Below are 18,309 nucleotides of genomic sequence, written 5' to 3'. Positions count from 1 at the left end.
ACTTGTCCTTGGCCTCAAGCCCAGGGACCGTATCTCTCCAGGACTGAAATCTCTACACTGGCTCCCAGTGGCTGCGAGGATTAAGTTCAAAACCCTCTGTATTGTCCACAAGGCCTTCTGGGGCCTGGGGCTTAAATACCTTCAACTCTCTCTTCCTAAATATCTTCCTTCCGAGCCCTTCTCTCATCCGTCTCCAACTCCCTCAGGGTCAGCCGCTTCTCGAAGCAACGAGCTGGGGGTAGATCTCTCTCTGCGGCAGGGGCCTCCCTCTGGAACAGCCTTCCTGCCTCCCTGAAACTTGAGGAGAACCATCTCCGGTTCCGGAAGCACCTCAAAACCTTCCTCTTTGCTTCTGCTTTCTCTCTCCCTCTCCCCTGCTAAATTCTTCACTGAAACTGCACTGAATCTGCAACTGGGCCACTCTCACCGACCTCGGTCCTGGGCCCAGCCATTCTCCACTTGCACTGCCTCCCTGGCAACCCCTGCACTGCGGGACTGTCTCTGTATCCCTACAGCCCCCCCTTCCCAGCACTTGCCTGCACTTACCTTGCACTTGCCACCAGCTAGCCCTATTTATTTATTTTATTCTACTTACCTTGTACTGCACTTCCCCCCTCCCCTTCCCCTTGCACTTTTTCCCTTCCCCCTACCCCTGCACTTGCACAATCTAAATGACACCTGGCCTAGTAGGATCTTTGTCTGTCTTCCCCTTGTTCCCCCCTACCTGCCTCGTCGCGCCTTGAAACACTTGTGTATAGGCACGTTACAAATGCCATATCATATCATATCATCATATCATATCATATCAGATGTTAAGTGGAGAGGGTCATCCCACCGCTGTACACCAACTTGTTAGGACTGATTTAATATGCTCTGGCCTACTAGACAGATGCATAGAAGGCTAACCTATATTGTGACAGGGACAACTCTGGGAGCTGTAGCCAAACCAGTTCGAGTTAGCAGTGATGAGAGGTCTAGGCTAAGTCTCAAGAGGTGGTGAGCTTATAAAGGGTCCGCAATGAGTACACACAATGGGAATCACACATTACTCTTAGACAGGATGGATAAAAATACAGTTATTTATTTATGGCCAAACAACACTATGAAAAATGTCTACTAAGAGGTAGAAGTATCACACAACACTAATAATAGATTACATGTATACAGACACTAGAGTAGGGCTGGAAAAAATTAAGGTTGTGTCTCTGGGATCCAGTGAACAATTCCAAGGGTTAGAGGAAAAGTTACTCTAACTAACAAAAGTGTCCCCAAATTCCAGAAGGCTTGCAAAGCCAAAGTATTGTAAAGGTTTTAGAAAAGTTAGCACAACTTTTAAAGGGAATTGAGGGTCAGGTAAGAACCACTGTAACTCACCCCCCGTACTCCAATTCTTCACAGGACTTGGGAGGTCAATGGAAGAAGGTCCGAGGTCTCTTTTCCCGCCGTCAGCCTCAGTTCTTGATTCGTAGGGGTTGCAAGTTCGAGCAGCTCTCCGGTCGGTGTCTTTAGCTGGTGCAAGGACTCTCGGATGAAGAGTTCAGAAAAACACGATACAGGACCCCTCTCAGGACTGGATTCAACTAGGTAAGCTGTTTGAGACGGCGGTCACCGCAGCACAGAGATGCAAAGGGACTCACTTGTCGTGGTCAGACTTTCCCTCCTATCTTGGGTCCCCTTGGCGCTAGGACTCCGCTGGGCTAAGTCTTGTAAGACATGCTGAGGATTCGCCAAGGTCCAGGCATCCACACAGAACAGCGACGTCGGCAGCACGGTAGCCCATTCAGAGCTGGTCAGCCACAGGGCAGTCCCGGGACACTTCCTAAGGCTCTTCTTCGCAGGGTACCGAGCAGACATCAGGAATGGATGTTCCCTCCACTCCACTGGTCGGAGCTCCCCGCAGGACTGCTGAAGATCAATAGCAAGACAGGGCTCTTCCAGGACAGCAGCCGAAGTTCCTCCTTCAGACGGGTCTCCGGTCTCCTCACAGTTCTCACAGCTGGATAGGAGTCTTGGCTCCTTCAGGTTACTCCGTGATCTCTCCAGAATGGGTGCAGTGGTCCTCTTCTTATCCCAAAAGCGGGGTAAGAGCAGAAACTCTCACTAGCCAATAGCAGAACTAGCCCCACACACACCCCAGCAGTAAACCAATCAGGACCACTGGCGGGAACACTGATACATAACACTCAGACACACTGAACCCAGTTTTTGGATTGGGACCAGACAGTCCCAGCCCACATCCTGCCAGCAAACGTGCATAGCCCCCCAGTAGCCAGCCAGAAGCTTCTGCTTTTCTGGGCACTGAAAGTCCATATAAGGATTTTCTGGCCTCACAGGCCAGGAAGGAAAGACAAGATGGCCAAAGGACAAGCGAAAAGCCTTGTGACATGCCCATGTTTGGTCACTAACAACATTAACCAAAAGAAGACAAAAAGGGCTACTAGATAAAGCTGCGAAATTCGTCCCCCTTAACTCGGCCTACGCTCGTTTCAAAACATAAAGAATCTCGCAGCCTCCATATAGGACCCCCTCTTAGGTATTGAAATTCACCAAAGGTCGAAAATTACAAACAGTAAACCATATACACCACTGAATGGTCTAAATCAGTATAATATTTTATTAAATTGACATGTTGAACTGTTCAATTTTCTTACAAGAAATATATTTGTTAAAAACAAACAATCACTAGAAGCCTAAAATCACATTAAGAATCTCGTAAACATCCTTACTCATAATAAAGTGCACAGTGAACCCAAAACTATTGGGAAAATATTTCTTTTTAAAAAAAGGGAAAATAGGCTCTGCTACAAACAACTAACTTCATTGTCAAGTTGTAAGAACAGAGTAAAAAAGACCCAATCTCATGAAAACTTTGCGTTTTGATACTAAACTTAGTGGGAGTCCCTACTATACCGGGTACAACCTCTCTATAACAAATACCTGGTTCGGTGAATCCGCCTGATGTAGGATTGGCGGTTCTAAACAGTTAAATATAACTTTAGTGTATCAAGATGTTGGCAATAATACAACATCATCATAAACCCAACATGTTTCATTCTCAAACAACGATTTATACAATTGCGAGAAATTCATCAGGGGTGGAGCAAAAAAACGACAAAAATAATAGGTCTTGGAACTGAAAACTTCAGACACTTCGGTTTAGTTTCCTTCACGGTGAATATCATTTACCTAGGGGGAACAATATGGAGAAAACAGCTATAAGTAAAAGCTGTGAATACTATGCATAGCTCAAGAAACAGCAGGATTGTTAATTACACCACTGTGAGCTTACCGTCAACGTTATCAAGTAAACTGTGAAGGGACGGGTAGGTAAAGGTATCTTCTTAGTAGATACAGATGAATCTAGAACAGACAATATAACAACGCTTAAGGAAAAAACTCATCACGGGATTTGCAACCTCAAAACATTTATAATTTTAGCCTAAATATTACAAAAACAGATTATCCAAAGGATGGATGAATTAATGAAGGGTCTCTTACAGGCGGAGTGTACTCCAAAGAATGAATAGATGGATAGACAACTAGAACTCTTAACATTCTAATATTTTGTTAGTATATTACATAGTTCGCCTATTCTGAAGTCTGCAGGAAAACATTCAGAAACTGTTGAACATGTAGCAACTGTTCAGCTAAAGTTTGAAGACCAAAGTGGTCAGCGTCTTGACATATAGCAACATTTACCTTGTGTTCTAAGTACCTATACGTTCACTCTCGCCAACTCCAATATGTGGGGACTGGTACTAGCCCATTATGGACTTATCCCCGATGGCAGAAAGGACAAGATGAAAAAACCGCTCAGCGTAGATACGTGTGTTCTCAGTCGTATACAATGGCGAACTCCTGGATAAAAAGAAGGAGAGACGCCATGAGTGGGACCATTTAGGCATAAAAGTAGCTGTTAGAAAAATGTCTCGTTAACCGATGTATAAAGTGGCAATACACGATAACCGCCTCAACACTAGCCGTTGTTTAGCCTCTGTGAATTCTGAAGGTAACTGAGCTCGATCATTACTTACTTCATGTCAGTTTGTCGAACTCGCGAGCTTCTGTTTCCAGTTTACGAATTCGGGCCGCCGTCGACTGTGTTGACGGATGTGACGAATTTTTAAAAGCTCCGCGTCGGAGATTGTGAAACAAGAACACCTGTATAGGGAATTGCTGGCTGTTTAGTTAAAGGGGCAGCGCCCGTTAGGTAACACAAGGGAGCCGAGCTCAAGCCAAAATAACCTACTAGAGAGAAATGGGCACTGGTCTGAGAATTGCAGTAGAAAACTTGCACTGCATATCCATTCGGTACTACTCGGTAAAGCTAGCGAAAACTAGGAAAAACGGAACTAGAGTTTTACATGCTATTCCAATCGATGGCTTCGTTTAGTCCGATCTCTGTTGTATTGCACAAAAAAATTAACCAGGTTTCTTTAGTTAATAGACGTTTCGTAACAGAGTCACCATCCGAGCCAGCAGCAATATGCAATAACACGGTCCATCTAAGTTCATCTGCTTTGTGGTTCATAACCACAAAATGGCCTACCATAGGTGCTGTCATCACTTTATTCTTAATGCAACTCCTGTGTTCGGAGATTCTTACTTTCACTTTGCGTTTGGTCATTCCTATGTACATTTTACCACAGGGGCACCATATTGCATAAACCACATTGCTAGAATTGCAGTTAGTAAAGGTTTTTTGTAACCAAAGTTTCTTAAGGCCAATATCAACATGCAATGTTCTGCTAGTAAGTATACAATTGGTACAATGGCCACACGGTGCATGGCCCACCGTTTTTGGTAGACCCCACATTTCAGTAACACTCTTTTGCCGGTGTTGACCTCTGGAGATGTCATTCTTCGTGAGGAGTTCTTTGAGGTTGGGTCCTCTTTTGAATGCACACATAGGTGGATCTAACGGGCATTCGCCTTGTCGGAGGATGTGCCAATTTTTCGTAATAATTTTTACGACTTGATTAGCTAAAGGGCTGAAAGTGCTAACAAACACTAAGTTTTTACTTTCTGTGGACTTGTCCCGATATTCTAGAAGTGCGCCTCGGTCATTGTTCACGGACCTCTTGTAAGCACGCTTAATAATCTTTTCAGGATAACTTCGTGCTTTCAATTTGGACCCTAAGGCTTGAGCTTCTTGACGGAAAATATCACGTGTAGAGCTGTTTCTTTTAAGGCGCAGAAATTGGCCAAACGGAAGATTTTCCCTCGTATGTCTAGGGTGGCAGCTCCTAAATTCTAATAGTGAGTTGCGGTCGGTGGGTTTATGAAAAGGTTTGACTTTCAAAATATTTAACCCGCTATCTACCCAGATGGTAACATCTAGAAAGTTAAGTTCCTTGTTGCTATGGGTGGAAGTGAACTTCAAATGTCGGTTTTGTTTATTGATCCATTCTACAAATTCTTCAAACATGGCCAAAGTGCCATTCCAGATGATTAATATATCATCAATATAGCGTCGCCACAACCCCAGATTGTTAAAAAAGGGGTTAGAGGGGTTGTAAATCACACCTCTTTCAAAACTTTCTACGTATAGGTTAGCTGCTGAGGGGGCAACTGATGACCCCATGGCTGTGCCATGAACTTGATGGTATAGCTGGCCATTGAACCCGAAATAATTTTCGGTTAAGGCCATCTCGGCGCACCACAGAATGAAACTATTGGGTACTTTGCCCTTTGTTCTTTTGGTTAGGAGTGTTTCTTCCAAAACTTGTAATGTATCCTGCTGGGGGATACAAGTATAGAGAGACACTATGTCAAGACTAACCATTAACTGCTGATGAGGGTCGAATTGCATGTCTTCAACCATGTTAATCACTTCTGTGGTATCTTGTACAAAGGAATACATGGCTGCGACATGTGGTTTAAGATACCTGTCGGCAAACCGCGAGAGTGGTTCTAAAATCGCACCAGTACCTGAGACAATCGGACGTCCCGGAGGGTTCACCATTGTCTTATGAATTTTTGGAAGAATGTAGAATTTCGGTATAGTGGGATCTTTAACTTGTAAATAATCGCACTCTTGTTGACATATCCAACCACGTTCAAGTGCCTTCTCTACTTTGTTGGTAATGAGTGCGGCCAAACGTTTAGTAGGATCTTCCGTGATGGGTTGGTAGAAACTTTTATCGTTGAGTTGGCGTAAACATTCATTAATGTAATCACTCCTGTTAAGCATGACTACCGCTCCTCCTTTGTCCGCTTTTCGCAAAATGATATCAGGATGACCGGCCAAGTTTTTAACTGCCAATCGTTCTGAATTGCTCATATTCTGGAAGATATGTTGTGGTTGTAGATTTTCGAGGCGTTCGATATCATGCCACACTCTCTTCGTAAACACAATCGCTTCGGGTGTAAAGCTGGCTGCCGGAGGGTTAAAAGAAGATTTATTACGAAAACCGCTTTCATTGTTCTGGTCGTCATAACTGTTCTGGAAAAAATATTGTTGCAAGTGAATTTTGCGTAGCAATTGTTCAACTTCCACACGTGTGCGGAACTTATCATAATGAACTGTTGGGACAAAACCCAACCCTTTATTAATCACAGAAACCTCTTCAGCTGATGGACTATAAGTCGATAGATTTACTAATAGGGTCTGTTGCTGCGCAGCACTCGGGGAGCTAGCCACAGTTAGTAGCCACATGCGGTAAACGTTGTAAGTCAAAAACAAAAAGTACCAAAAAGTTGTAAAAAGTCACACGTCTGAGTGTTAGTCTATGACAAAATCAAAAAGGGTACCCCATTGTACTGCATTGTAAAATGCATGGAACAAGGATAAAAGTTACCACAAGTGACAAGTTACTAAAAGTAGTAACTAAGTAACAAGACATAGGGAAACAATGTTTCCCAGTACTGACAGCCTGAAGGACATGTCAGTTTCCCCATAACAGATGAGCAAAAGACAGTGTAGTGAAGCTTAAGGCTTCACTGCTCTGTAGAAAGTACAGTTCAAGATCAAAAATAAAAGCAAACAGTTTGGGGTTCCATTAAAATGGAAGGAAAGGTGCAGTAAAGAGAAATATTTGTTAACAGGCCCCTGCATGTATTTTTCAATTTTTGTAAAGCAAATTGCAAAAAAACAAGTATAAAAGAAGACACAATCACATATGCACTCATTTTTATAAAGGTATACATGTTTCATGGAATTTACACTTTGAAGGAAACATTTACAATGGATTTGTGTGGATTTTGTTTGCCTTTAATGGGTGCTACACACAGACAGATAAAATAAAAATATATTGGTTTTATGTCAGTATGAAAATCTTGCGCTGACGTAAACCGGAGTGGTTTTTGTAGGCAGGAAGTGAAAATAGAAACTTATTTCACCTCCCGTCTTCCAATCGGCCTGCAAAATGCGATAGAAATAGGCTTACGTCTCACTTTGCCGCCCCGGGACTTGGAGAATTAGCCCTACTACATCTTATCTGACAACATTGGGAACCCCTAGAAGTGATACCGTTCATGCTATTCATTAAAAAAAAACTCACAATGGGGCTGATTTTTTGTTGTTACGAACAAAATGGTGTCCTCTAATGTTTCTCAGCTATTGGTCCCACAGGCTGTCACCTAGAATGTAGAGCTGGGAGAGACTGGCTGGGCTCAAACCGGAAACTTGGGGCAGTGCCTGCCCAAAGCAGGGCGTGGCCACGAACCCCGAGAGCAAAATGTGTTTTAAAAAAGAAAAGAAAAAAAATAAAAAAAAAATAACGTGCCCAGCCTGACTTCCGGTCCAGGCCACCTGACTTTCAGTCCCACCCCAAGCCCTCATTGATTGAAAGGTGTGAGGGTGAAGAGCGTAGAGGAGTTTTGGTACTTGGGGGTGATTTTGGATAGGAAGTTGAACTGGAATTTGCAGGTGGATGGTGTGGTGGATAAGTGTAAATGTAGGTTGAATTTGTTGCGGGCGGTGTCTGGGAAAGAGTGGGGTGCGCAGCAGAACTGTTTACGAATGTTGTATAAGGGGTTGAATTTGAGTGTGATGGATTTTGGATGCCAGGTGGCAGTGGGTTTCACAGCGAGTCAGAAGCTGTGGTTGGATAGGGTGCAGGCGAGGGCATTGAGGGTGTGTTTGGGTGTGATGAGGTCCTCTCCAGTGAATGCGGTGCAGGTGCTTGTGGGGGAGATGACATTGGGGTTGAGGAGGGATGCGTTGAATATGAGGTGGTGGGTGAAGTGCAGTGAGAAGAGTGTGGCTCATCCGGTGCGTGAATGTTTGAAGTATAATTGGAGGTTTGACTACTATGGGGACCGGTGGAGGAGGAAGGGGGGCACTTTAGGGGTTTCACATGTGGGAGAAGGGGGTGCAGTGGGGTGTGGGCGAGTTGTTGGCTGTGACGGGTACGGATTTGGTGAGATGGCCGATGTGGATGATGGGGTCTCCAAAGGTGTGTTTAGAGTTGGCGAGTGTGGTGTCGAAGAAGCGGGGTTTGCGGGGTGAGATCAAGACTTTGGGTCAGGCGTATTTGGCAGGGAAGGAAGGATGCAAGGTGTTCACGGATGGTTTGAAAGATCCTATGTCTGGGAGATTGGGTATGGCGTATTATTTGGAAAGCACTGGGGAGTATAAAGTGGGGCGACTGTCGAATGATGTGTCTATTTGTACGGCTGAGTTGGTGGCGATTGCATTGGCGATTGATAGGGTGTGCGAGTTGGGGTATGAGAAGGTGGTGGTGTTCTCGGATTCATTGAGTGGGTTGCAGGCGATTGTGGCAGGGGATGGTGATAGGAAGGATGTGATTTTGGACATCAGGAGGAAGATTGATCGGTGTGTGCGTGGGGGAATGGATTTGGAGTTGGCGTGGGTCCCCAGTCACAGTGGCATTTTGGATAATGAGTTGGTGGATATGGCGGCGGGTGAGGGTATGAGGAGGGGAACGGTTGATGTGAGGTTGCCTTTGAGTGTGGATGAGGTGAAGGCTGTGGTGGTGAGACGGGTCATGGATGAGTGGCAGGAGAGGTGGGTGAGTGGGGTGAAGGGCAGGTGGATGTTTGGTGTTCGTGGGAAAGTGTCGGTGAAGGTGGATGCGGGGAGTCTGGAATGGAGGAGGGGGGAGGAGGTGATGCTGAATCGGTTGAGGATAGGGCATGTGGGGCTGAATGACTGTCTGTTTCATGTGGGGAAGCGTGAGTCGAGGGACTGTGCGGTGTGTGGGGTGCCTGAGACTGTGGGACATTTTCTGCTTAGGTGTGAGAGACATGTTGAGGAGAGAGAATTGATGAGGGTTCAGTTGTCTGCGCTGGGTGTGGCTGAGCTGAGTGGGAAGGCTTTACTGGGAGGTGACGGAGTGAGAGGCAGGAGGAGGAGCAGTGTGCTGTTGGATTTTGTGAGGCAGACGCGGCGGTGGGAGGAGTTGTAAGTTTATGTGAGCTAAGTATTGATTGGTGGGTTAGGTGCACATCATCCTTTAGGATGGGGAAGCGCCTGCGTGGGTCCGCCCACGCATTCGATAATTAAGAAGAGGAAGAAGAACCCTCATTGATTGGCTGGGACAGGACAGGAGTGCTTCCCAGCATGACATGCAGCAGCTGGCGGCAAATTCAAAGGTAAGCCAGCACAAAGAGTTGGTAGGCGCTGCCTACCAACTCTTTGTGCTCCTCTGGCATGCACTCCCCTTCCCAACTTCTCAGGTGCTTCCCCCACCCCCAAAATGCAGCCATCCCCTTTTATTTTATTTATTTATTTGACATTTGCATGGCGCCTACACACAGGTGTTTCCCTTCCCCCAACCCCTCCAACCTCCCCAAAACACCAGTGCAGACCCTATACCCTAGTTACAGCCCCTTTTCTTGCCCCAGCACACTTTAGCCCCTTTTCTTGACCCCAGCCCAGTTTAGCCCATTTTCTTGTCCCAGTGCCCAGTCCCATTTAGCTCCTGTTCCTACCCAGTCCCTTTTCTTGCCCGAGTCCCTTCTAGCTCCTTTTCATGTCCCCTTTAGCCCCGTTTCTCATCCCAGTCCCTTGTATTCCCTTGTCCAGCCCCTTTAGACACTTGCCTTGCCCCCAGAGGCGTCTAAGGCCTTTTCTTGCCCCCAGTCACCTTTCTGGTCCCCCAGCCCCTGACACAGGCCCCTCCCCTGTTTTACAAGAACTTTCCCCCAGCTCGTGTTTGGCCCTAAGAGCCAGGCCAGCTCCCCTGGCTCGGCCCTACCCCTGAATTCCCTGGCTCTCCCAGGTCTACTAGAAATTGGTTACTGTAACGCCAGGCCTAGACCAGTACCATTGCACTAGATTTCACAGGATTAAATCTACTCACCATCCAGTCAGGGCACCTGAGAGTCTAGTTTAGTGGTTGGATTGCAGCAGAACCAAAACGAATGTCCTCGCCTGCTACTGGAAGTCACGGAATAGCTTGGGCCAGGCTGAGATCTGGCCCACAGGAGAATGAGTACAAGGCTTTTCTATGCCCTGTAGGCTATGCTATTGGGTGATGGATAGCACATCTTCTGTCAGGATCTGGGAGCGCAAGGGACGGGTAGGGAACAAGCAGGGCAAGGCTGCTTTAATGGAGTACAGAAAAAGTGGGGCTCGGCGTGGCCCGTTAGACATGTTGCAGGTTGTCGATAGGGCTGTTAATGTACGCTCTAGGCGATGTAAAATGTTTGTGGGGTAGCTGGCAGGGGGGCATTTAAGGAGAGCGTGGAGAGTTGTGCTGCTGTACCTGTAGTCGGTTAGTGTGGTGCTTAGAGAAACGTATTGTAGACACCTAGCTTGGGATGGTGTGCACATTTCATTGTTTTAACCTGTGGTTCGGTTTTGGAGTTGTTTGGGGTCGGTTAGGACGAAAGGTAAAATGATGTAGAGGTGGCTATTATGCCATACCTTGCTCAGTTGACCACGCCAATAACTGTGGAGAATCTTTTTGACTTTGTAAACATAGGAAGTTGTTTGTTTATAGCCATTCAAATCCCCCTTTCTCCACCTCTGATGCATTGTTCTGCGATATTATGCAATGTCAGGTTAGGCCAGGCTACTCTGTGCTAGTGCGCAAATTCAGGGCCCACAAATTGTAGTCAGTTGCCTAGCGCCTACCTTCTGATGGCCCGCTGCCACCTCAAAGACACTCCAGTGATAGTGCCATTCCGACTTCATTATTTATTGTTGATTTGTACAGGGGTGATGGGGGAGGGAGGGAGGAAGGCAGCCCACTTGCCACTCGCATTTCTTGGAGCATTTATATCAGAGTTGGCACTATATGAGACTTTTTTTTCCAGGGGTAGCCAGCGCCGGATCTTCAAGGCCGGTGTGAAGTGGTCCAGCGCTTTGAGACGCAGGACCAGTCTAGCCGCTTTGGTCTGCATCTCTTAAAGGATGTGTTTAAGATATTTTGGAAGACCAAAGTCTAAGATGCTGCAGTCGTCTAGGGTGGCTAAAACCATAGCTCCAGTGACTTCGATGTTGTGTTGCATGTTCAGGAAAGGCATATGTAGGTGAAAATGGCACGATTTGGAAAGTTCTCTGACCTGCTGGCTAAAGGAGAGTTTGTCAGTAAAGAAGAGGCCAAAGTGTATCTGCTTCAGTGATTGGTGTGGGGATGAGAGACGAGGAAGAAGGCCAAGTGTGGGGGAGTGCAGGGTGAGAAGAGGCCAAGAGAAGAATCTTTGTTTTATCCACAATTAGGCTCAGGTGATCAATAGCCCAATCTTGGAAGGTGGCCAAGCACATAGACACGCGTATTGCAGAACTGACAGAAAGTGGCACCTTGAAGAACATCGGGGTATCATCAGCAGAAAGCTGGAAAGGAGTATTGAACGTGTCCAGCAAGCCTGCATGAGATTTCATATAGCAGTAGAAAAAGAGTGGGGCAAGCACAGAGCCTTGGGGGACTCCTGTGTTAGCGGGTACATGTTTGCATCAGGAGGACCCTAATTTCACTTGAGGGGTTCTGCCAGATAGGAGGAAATCTGATGTAGTGCCAGCCCCTGGATGCCCAGGGAGCTCTGAAGACTTTGAAGCAGGATGACGTGATTGACTGTATCAAAGGTGGCTGACAAGTCAAATAAAAGCAGAACGGCAGGGGAGGGGGCGGGGGGGTTCTCCTCCACCATGGACAGTTTAATGTCAGGCTCTTATCCAGAAGTTTATGTTTGGGGTTCATGATCCCTGGTAAAACCAGAAAACTAAAATGGGAAATATAAGGTGAGATCTCTGTTAAATACTGTGCAATATCCTGAGACAACACAACCAATACATTTGTTGATTTCATATGAATATTAATAATACGTTTCCCATGAGAATATTTACAAACATCACAGGCAAATGGTTTATTTGAAAGCACATTCCGTAACTTAGAGAGGATTTAAGTACAAGCTAGCAGGGGTAGCCCACCGGCTCCTCAGCACATGTCATGAACCAGGAAGCTCTCCCTGTTTCCTGGTTCCTGTCTACATGGACCGTGGGAGCTGGACGCAAAGAGTAGTTAAGGAGGCTACATCTTGTCGAGTCTGGAGGGAAACAGATAAGTGGGAACGCTTTTTTTTCTGTGGCATGCATGCGTGTAAGGATTTTATGTATGCATGAATGTGTGTGCATGCACATGTGAATGTCAATGGGTGTCGTAAGTGCAATTACGTTTGCGAGGGACTGTCTGTAAAGGCACGTGTATGAATGAATGCAGTCTGAATGGTGTGCATGGGTGCACGTGCACATGTTGGTGAGAATGCAGTGTGAATGTTTTGGGTGTTTGTGTGTGAATTAGAGAAGCTGTATGGGTGCTTGACTTGTGGATGAATGTGTATGAATGGGTGTGTATGTGGGTGTGTGTATGTCTGCACGCGCGCCTGTATGCTATGGTGTGGCCCAAGGGGATTGGAGCATCAACATTTTTTGACAAGGGTATGGCATGTTTTACTGGCGTTTTTAGGCAAACCAAAGCCAACTTAATGAGTGTTGTTATGTGGAGGAGGGGTTTGGTTGGGCGGAGGCTACTACAGTGGGGCTGGTGGCCTGCATCTTTTCTTACTGTGGCATGGAATTTTGTAATCTCATTAAGGGCAAAGCTTACATGATGAGTGTTCTTACATGGGGGAGGGGAGGGCATGTTTCCTTATTGTGACAAAGCATTATTTACTGGTGTCAATGTCAAAGACAACATTATTTTAATTGGATTGTAATTGGTTATCTATAGCGCTCTTAATACCCAGAGGTTTCTAAGCGCAGGACCGGGGATCAAACCTCACAGTGTTCTTACATGGAGGGGGCATTTGAGCAGCCTGCAGGGCAATGTTTTCTTACGGATGTTTGTCTCTGGAGGACAGCTCAGGGGCAACACGCTCATCTTGGAAGCAAGATGATGCAGAGCAACACAGCTTCAATCCCCGAGTCCACGCTTTGAAACCTCTGGGTATTAAGCACGGTATAAATAACCAATTATAATTACTGTGGGTTCGCATTTTTTACTGGCATTAGGGGGCAAATACAACACGATGAGTGTCCTCATATGGAGGAGGGGGCGCATTTGTGCATTCAGCAATGACATGTTTTCTTACTGTGGCATGGCATTTTTATATTGACATTAGGTGAAAGCCAATAGGATAATGTTTTTATGTGGGGATACAGGCATGTATTGGCAGAGCCAGTATGAACATGTTTTACTATAGTATTATTAATTGCATAATGGGCAAAGAACGTTTCTTATGTGGGTATACTGGCATATATCGGTGTACCAGCATGGACATATATGGGCACAATCAGCATGCAAATATTGTTTACACTGGCATATAGTGGACTAAGGCATTATGAGCATTCATTGGAAAATGTTCCTGCCCATTGTGGGTGACTTGGCACCTAATGGATTTTTTTTAATGTCTTACTCTACAAGACCCATTGTAAATTGTGTAGCATTTTACCACATTTTTCACAAAGCGTACGGTAACAATCACCAGTTTCACCCCATTATTTAAAAAATGATCTTGTGGAGGAGAAACCTCCTGAAACCTTCTTGGATGGTGCGGGCTTCCTCCCTACGCCCGGTCGCCTCCTCACATTCAGGCGGGGCCAGAACGAGCCCCCTTCCCTCTGAGGGTGGCCCTTGGGGTGGGCCCTATTTCATGAGCTTCAGGGCCCACTTGTTTGACAATCCTGGCCACGCCTCTGAGAACAGCAGTTGATCTGTTAGGTGCTGGGTGGAGGCCTGATTGGTGGTTGTGTAGAAGATGGTGTTTTTCGCAGTAGGCTAAGAGTTGGTTTCTGGTACTTGGTTCTATAATCTTGCCCCTCAACTGATTGTTTAAAATTGGGCAACAGCAATGAGGGGCCAGCTGGCATTTGTTTTCAGGACGGGGCACAATGCTCACTTCAACATGAGAAAAGGAGCAGTTGATGAGGGTGGTTAAGACACAGGCCAAGATGATCATTTTTTTTTGTTACAGTGATTGTAGGGCAGGGGGGCTTTGCAGTGAGGAGGCATTCATTTTAGAAACAGTCTTGATCACATTGTTAGAGGTAATGGGCTGGGAAGAGAAGGCATCTGCAACGTGGGTTGGGCATCTGTGGGGGTAAGTTTGGCCTACCCACGGGGCGGACGTTGTGAGAGATTTTAGTTACCCCAGAAGACGGCTGCAGGGACATCAGCTTGCAAAACCAGGAGTGTCCGAAAGGGTCTGGGGGGGGGGGGTCACTAAGCTGCTATGTACGTAGCTCGTTTTGGGACCTCAAGAACACGTCCCATAATGTTTTATCAATTCCTCATTTATAACTGTGCTTACTCTAAGCGTGGACCTGGGGATCGAACCTGTATTGCTCTGCGCTTTGCCCCCCGAGCTGTCCTTCTATACATCAGTAATTCTAAGGGATTAGGTTTTGCATGCGTTACACAGCATCTCCGACTTTCAAGAGGCACTGGCGGCTCTTGGCTGCAGCACGCCCTCTCTATCCATCTCCATCACTCTCGCCTCTGTGGATCTAACACTGCTAGCGGCATGGACAGGATTGTAGAGGCGCATGAAGTTGAGCCAAGCGTCATCATGTTTTTTGGGCACAGACAGCCTTGATGTTTTTCAGTGGCAATGCTAGCATATATTATTTGGACAGGAGTCAGAAATGTCTTTCTGCGCACCCAACTTAAAAGGGGGTAGCAATGGCATGTATTGTTTAGACAACTTCCCACGCTTGGTAACTTTTTAAGACATTGGGCCTACTAGAGGATGCATATTGTACTCACAACCAGAGCTAAATGCAAATAAAGATTTAGGAGCAGCTACTGTGTTCATGCTCTTACATCATGGAATACATGATTTTGAAATTGTATTAGCTAACTATGTGTGTGTGTGGCACACTTTAGCCCCATGATCCCACGCCCCAGTGGTCATAGGTCACATCCCCAATTTCATGGCTGCACCTTTTCAAACTGTTGAGAGCCACCGGGGCCTTGGCTACAGCGGACCAGTAGAAGGAGTAAGACCCGGAGTGGAGTGGAGCAGGATCGAGTAGGTCAACAGAAATCACGCACGGAAGTTACAGTCTGGCCCAGGCGCAAGAAGCAGCAACACAAGTAAGGCACTTGATATCGTTGTGGGATCCCGGAGGCCGCAAAGGACACCCGAGGTCTCACTGCAAGCCGCAACTGTCTGTAGCAGAGCAAGGGGACTAATCCAGAAAGCTGGGCGCTGGAGCCGAAAGGAAGGTACATGCTAGCTACCGCCTCATCCCCAACGCAGGCCCTCGCTGCTAATACAGGAAGAGCGTGGACAACAGCACTTTGCACGCAGTACAGGAGGCCATGCACCCACTACCGCTCGTGCTTATCTGTATGCAGACAGGGCTGGATTAAGATTCTGGAGGGCCCAGAGACTTAGAGCATCTCTGCAGAAAACGTATTATCCAGTCGAGTGATCTTGGATTGGAACCTATAACCATCAGGCTACACGCATCTCTGCAGCAGGCACATTGACATGCACAGCTATCCTACTAGGATTGGAATCCAGCTGCTGCGCTACCACGCCAGTTTACCCTAGGTGATTTTGAAAACATGCATAGTCCTCCATAGCAGCTACTGTTTACATACAGTGATTGATAGATGCAGAAGAGTTGTCTGATGAAATAGAATTTGTGACGTCCATTCGAATTGAACTCCCTCCCCAGTTCCTAACAGGAACAGTTACCCTGTATAATGGCACCCCTCTTACCACCGTGTAAAGAACGAAATGCTGACAAGTGAACATTTGCGAGTGCGATTTGTGAGAACTGTGCAAACGTTACACATATTGTGATGTCAAAAAAAAAAACAAAGCTGGAGATTAGTAGTACGTATGATGGCGCAGCTAAAAGAGCAACGTCGCAGTTGACCTTTGAGCCCGCCTCTACACAGCTCTTGTGTTTGTGCTGAATGGTGTCGCCTCCCAGCCATTCCTGTGACTTGCACACCCATTCACTAGCCGGTGCCAAACGAGGCAACACAATACATCATTATCAAGTGTGTCTTCAGCGAGAACTCTTTGCATGAGAGCATGATCAGCCAGGATGTGGTGGAGCTTTAAAGAAGTGCTGCAAACAACCCAGAAACTTAAAGTGGTCATTTTAGTGTTCTAGTATAGTCATGTGTCATATTGCCCGACAGCCAATAGAAAGTGCTCCCTTAGCTACACACCTCCAGGCCATCTTCAGATTTGGCGTAGCGCACGTAAAGCGGCAAGCGGGGTAGGCGGGAGGGTCACATGTGACTCTATGAAAGATACCAGTGCTGGAGAACAGGATTCACAGGCAAGTAATTTATTCCTTCTCCAGCATTGGACCTTTCATAGATTCCCATGCTGTATGAATAGATTACACAGCAGTACCAAATAACCACAATGGGCGTAGGTAAGCTCCTTCAAGAAACACTTACCACAAGAGACACTCACCTTACGCAAACAGGTTATGCAGAACCACCTGGCTGACCTTGGAATCCTCTGTGGAATCCCTGTTGACACAGTAAAACCATGTAAAGGTATGCACAGACCTCCAGGTCGCAACCCTGCAGATGTCCAGCAAGGGGGCCCTGGTGAGGAAAGCTTAGTGGCAGCAACAGCCCTTGAAGAATGAGCCATGCGCTTGCCCAGGAGAGGCCTGCCAGCTAATGACAGAATGATATGCAGGAGGAAAGCCACCTGGCAATCGATTTGGAAAGTGCATTTCCCATTCCAGAAGGACCAAAAGTCACAAAGATCTGTGAGTGCTGAATGTCTTTGTGCAAACGACATACATTCTGAAAGCTTGCATGGTTCCATGTGTTAAAATCGCAGCAGAAATGGCCGTGGACACAAAATATTGCGGCAAAAAGGCAGTGGTTTTGATGCCGCAATCCATGTAAAGGATGCGGGGGAAAACCCTGCAACACCCGGACCCATTATATCAGCCACCCCTGCTCGCCTTAAGTGGTGTAATGGGGTACACCTTTAACGGGTCAAACTACAGCATTTTTGCCGCGATGTTTTGTTCTGGCAACATTTTTGCCGCTATTTTATAACTGCATAACGCTCGCACCACATCTAGAGTGTGTAGAGGATGTTTCACAGGTGAGGAAGGTGTACCAAAGAAAATGGGCAACACCACTGGTTCATTGAGGTGAAACGACAAAGGAACCTTGTGCGCAGCACCACCTTGGACTTGTGGAAAACCAAATAGGGAAGCTTGCAGGAAAAAGCCTGAATTTCATCTACCTATCTAGCTGAGGTGATTGCAACCAAGGGAGCAGTCTTCCAGGATAGGAACTTGAGGGAGAATTTATGCAGTGGCTCAAAGGTAGGGCCCATGAGCATTGAGAGGACGACATTCAACTCCAAGGCTGGGGCCCGTCACCGGACAGGCTGAAACAAAGCGTCCTTTGAGGAACTCCTTGACCAAGCGGTGCAACCACAGAAATGGTGTGGAAGTGTAATGAGTATAGCGTGAGATTGCTGCAATGTGCATTTTGATGGAGTAACGCACCAGACCTGCCCTAGCCAAGGATAGCAGTTATGGCAGGACGTCTTCAGGCTGAGCGTTGAAAGGGCCAAGGCCCTGACCCACACACCAGCAGGAAAAACGTTTCTATTTACTCCTGCAACAGGCAAGCATGGAAGAAGCGCAAGCCCTTGCCAGAATGTCCTTACAGTCTTTTCAGTAGCAGAATATTGCCAAATTCTTGGAGCATAGGAGCCAGGCCGTCAGATTCAGGGAGCCCGGATCATGGTGCAACACTGCGCCGCTGCTCCTGGACAGAAGATTGCACAGGGGAGGTAGCTTCATGGACGGGACCTGAAAGAAAGGGATTCAACATTCCAATGCAAAAGAACAGCTTCTTATAAGAAACAAATGCGTTTATGCCAGGAAAGCAGTTT

Source organism: Ambystoma mexicanum, chromosome 2p, assembly GCF_040938575.1.
Source record: "Ambystoma mexicanum isolate Mex_15411 chromosome 2p, UKY_AmexF1_1, whole genome shotgun sequence".
Lineage (NCBI taxonomy): Eukaryota > Metazoa > Chordata > Amphibia > Caudata > Ambystomatidae > Ambystoma > Ambystoma mexicanum.
This window is presented reverse-complemented; position numbering follows the sequence as displayed.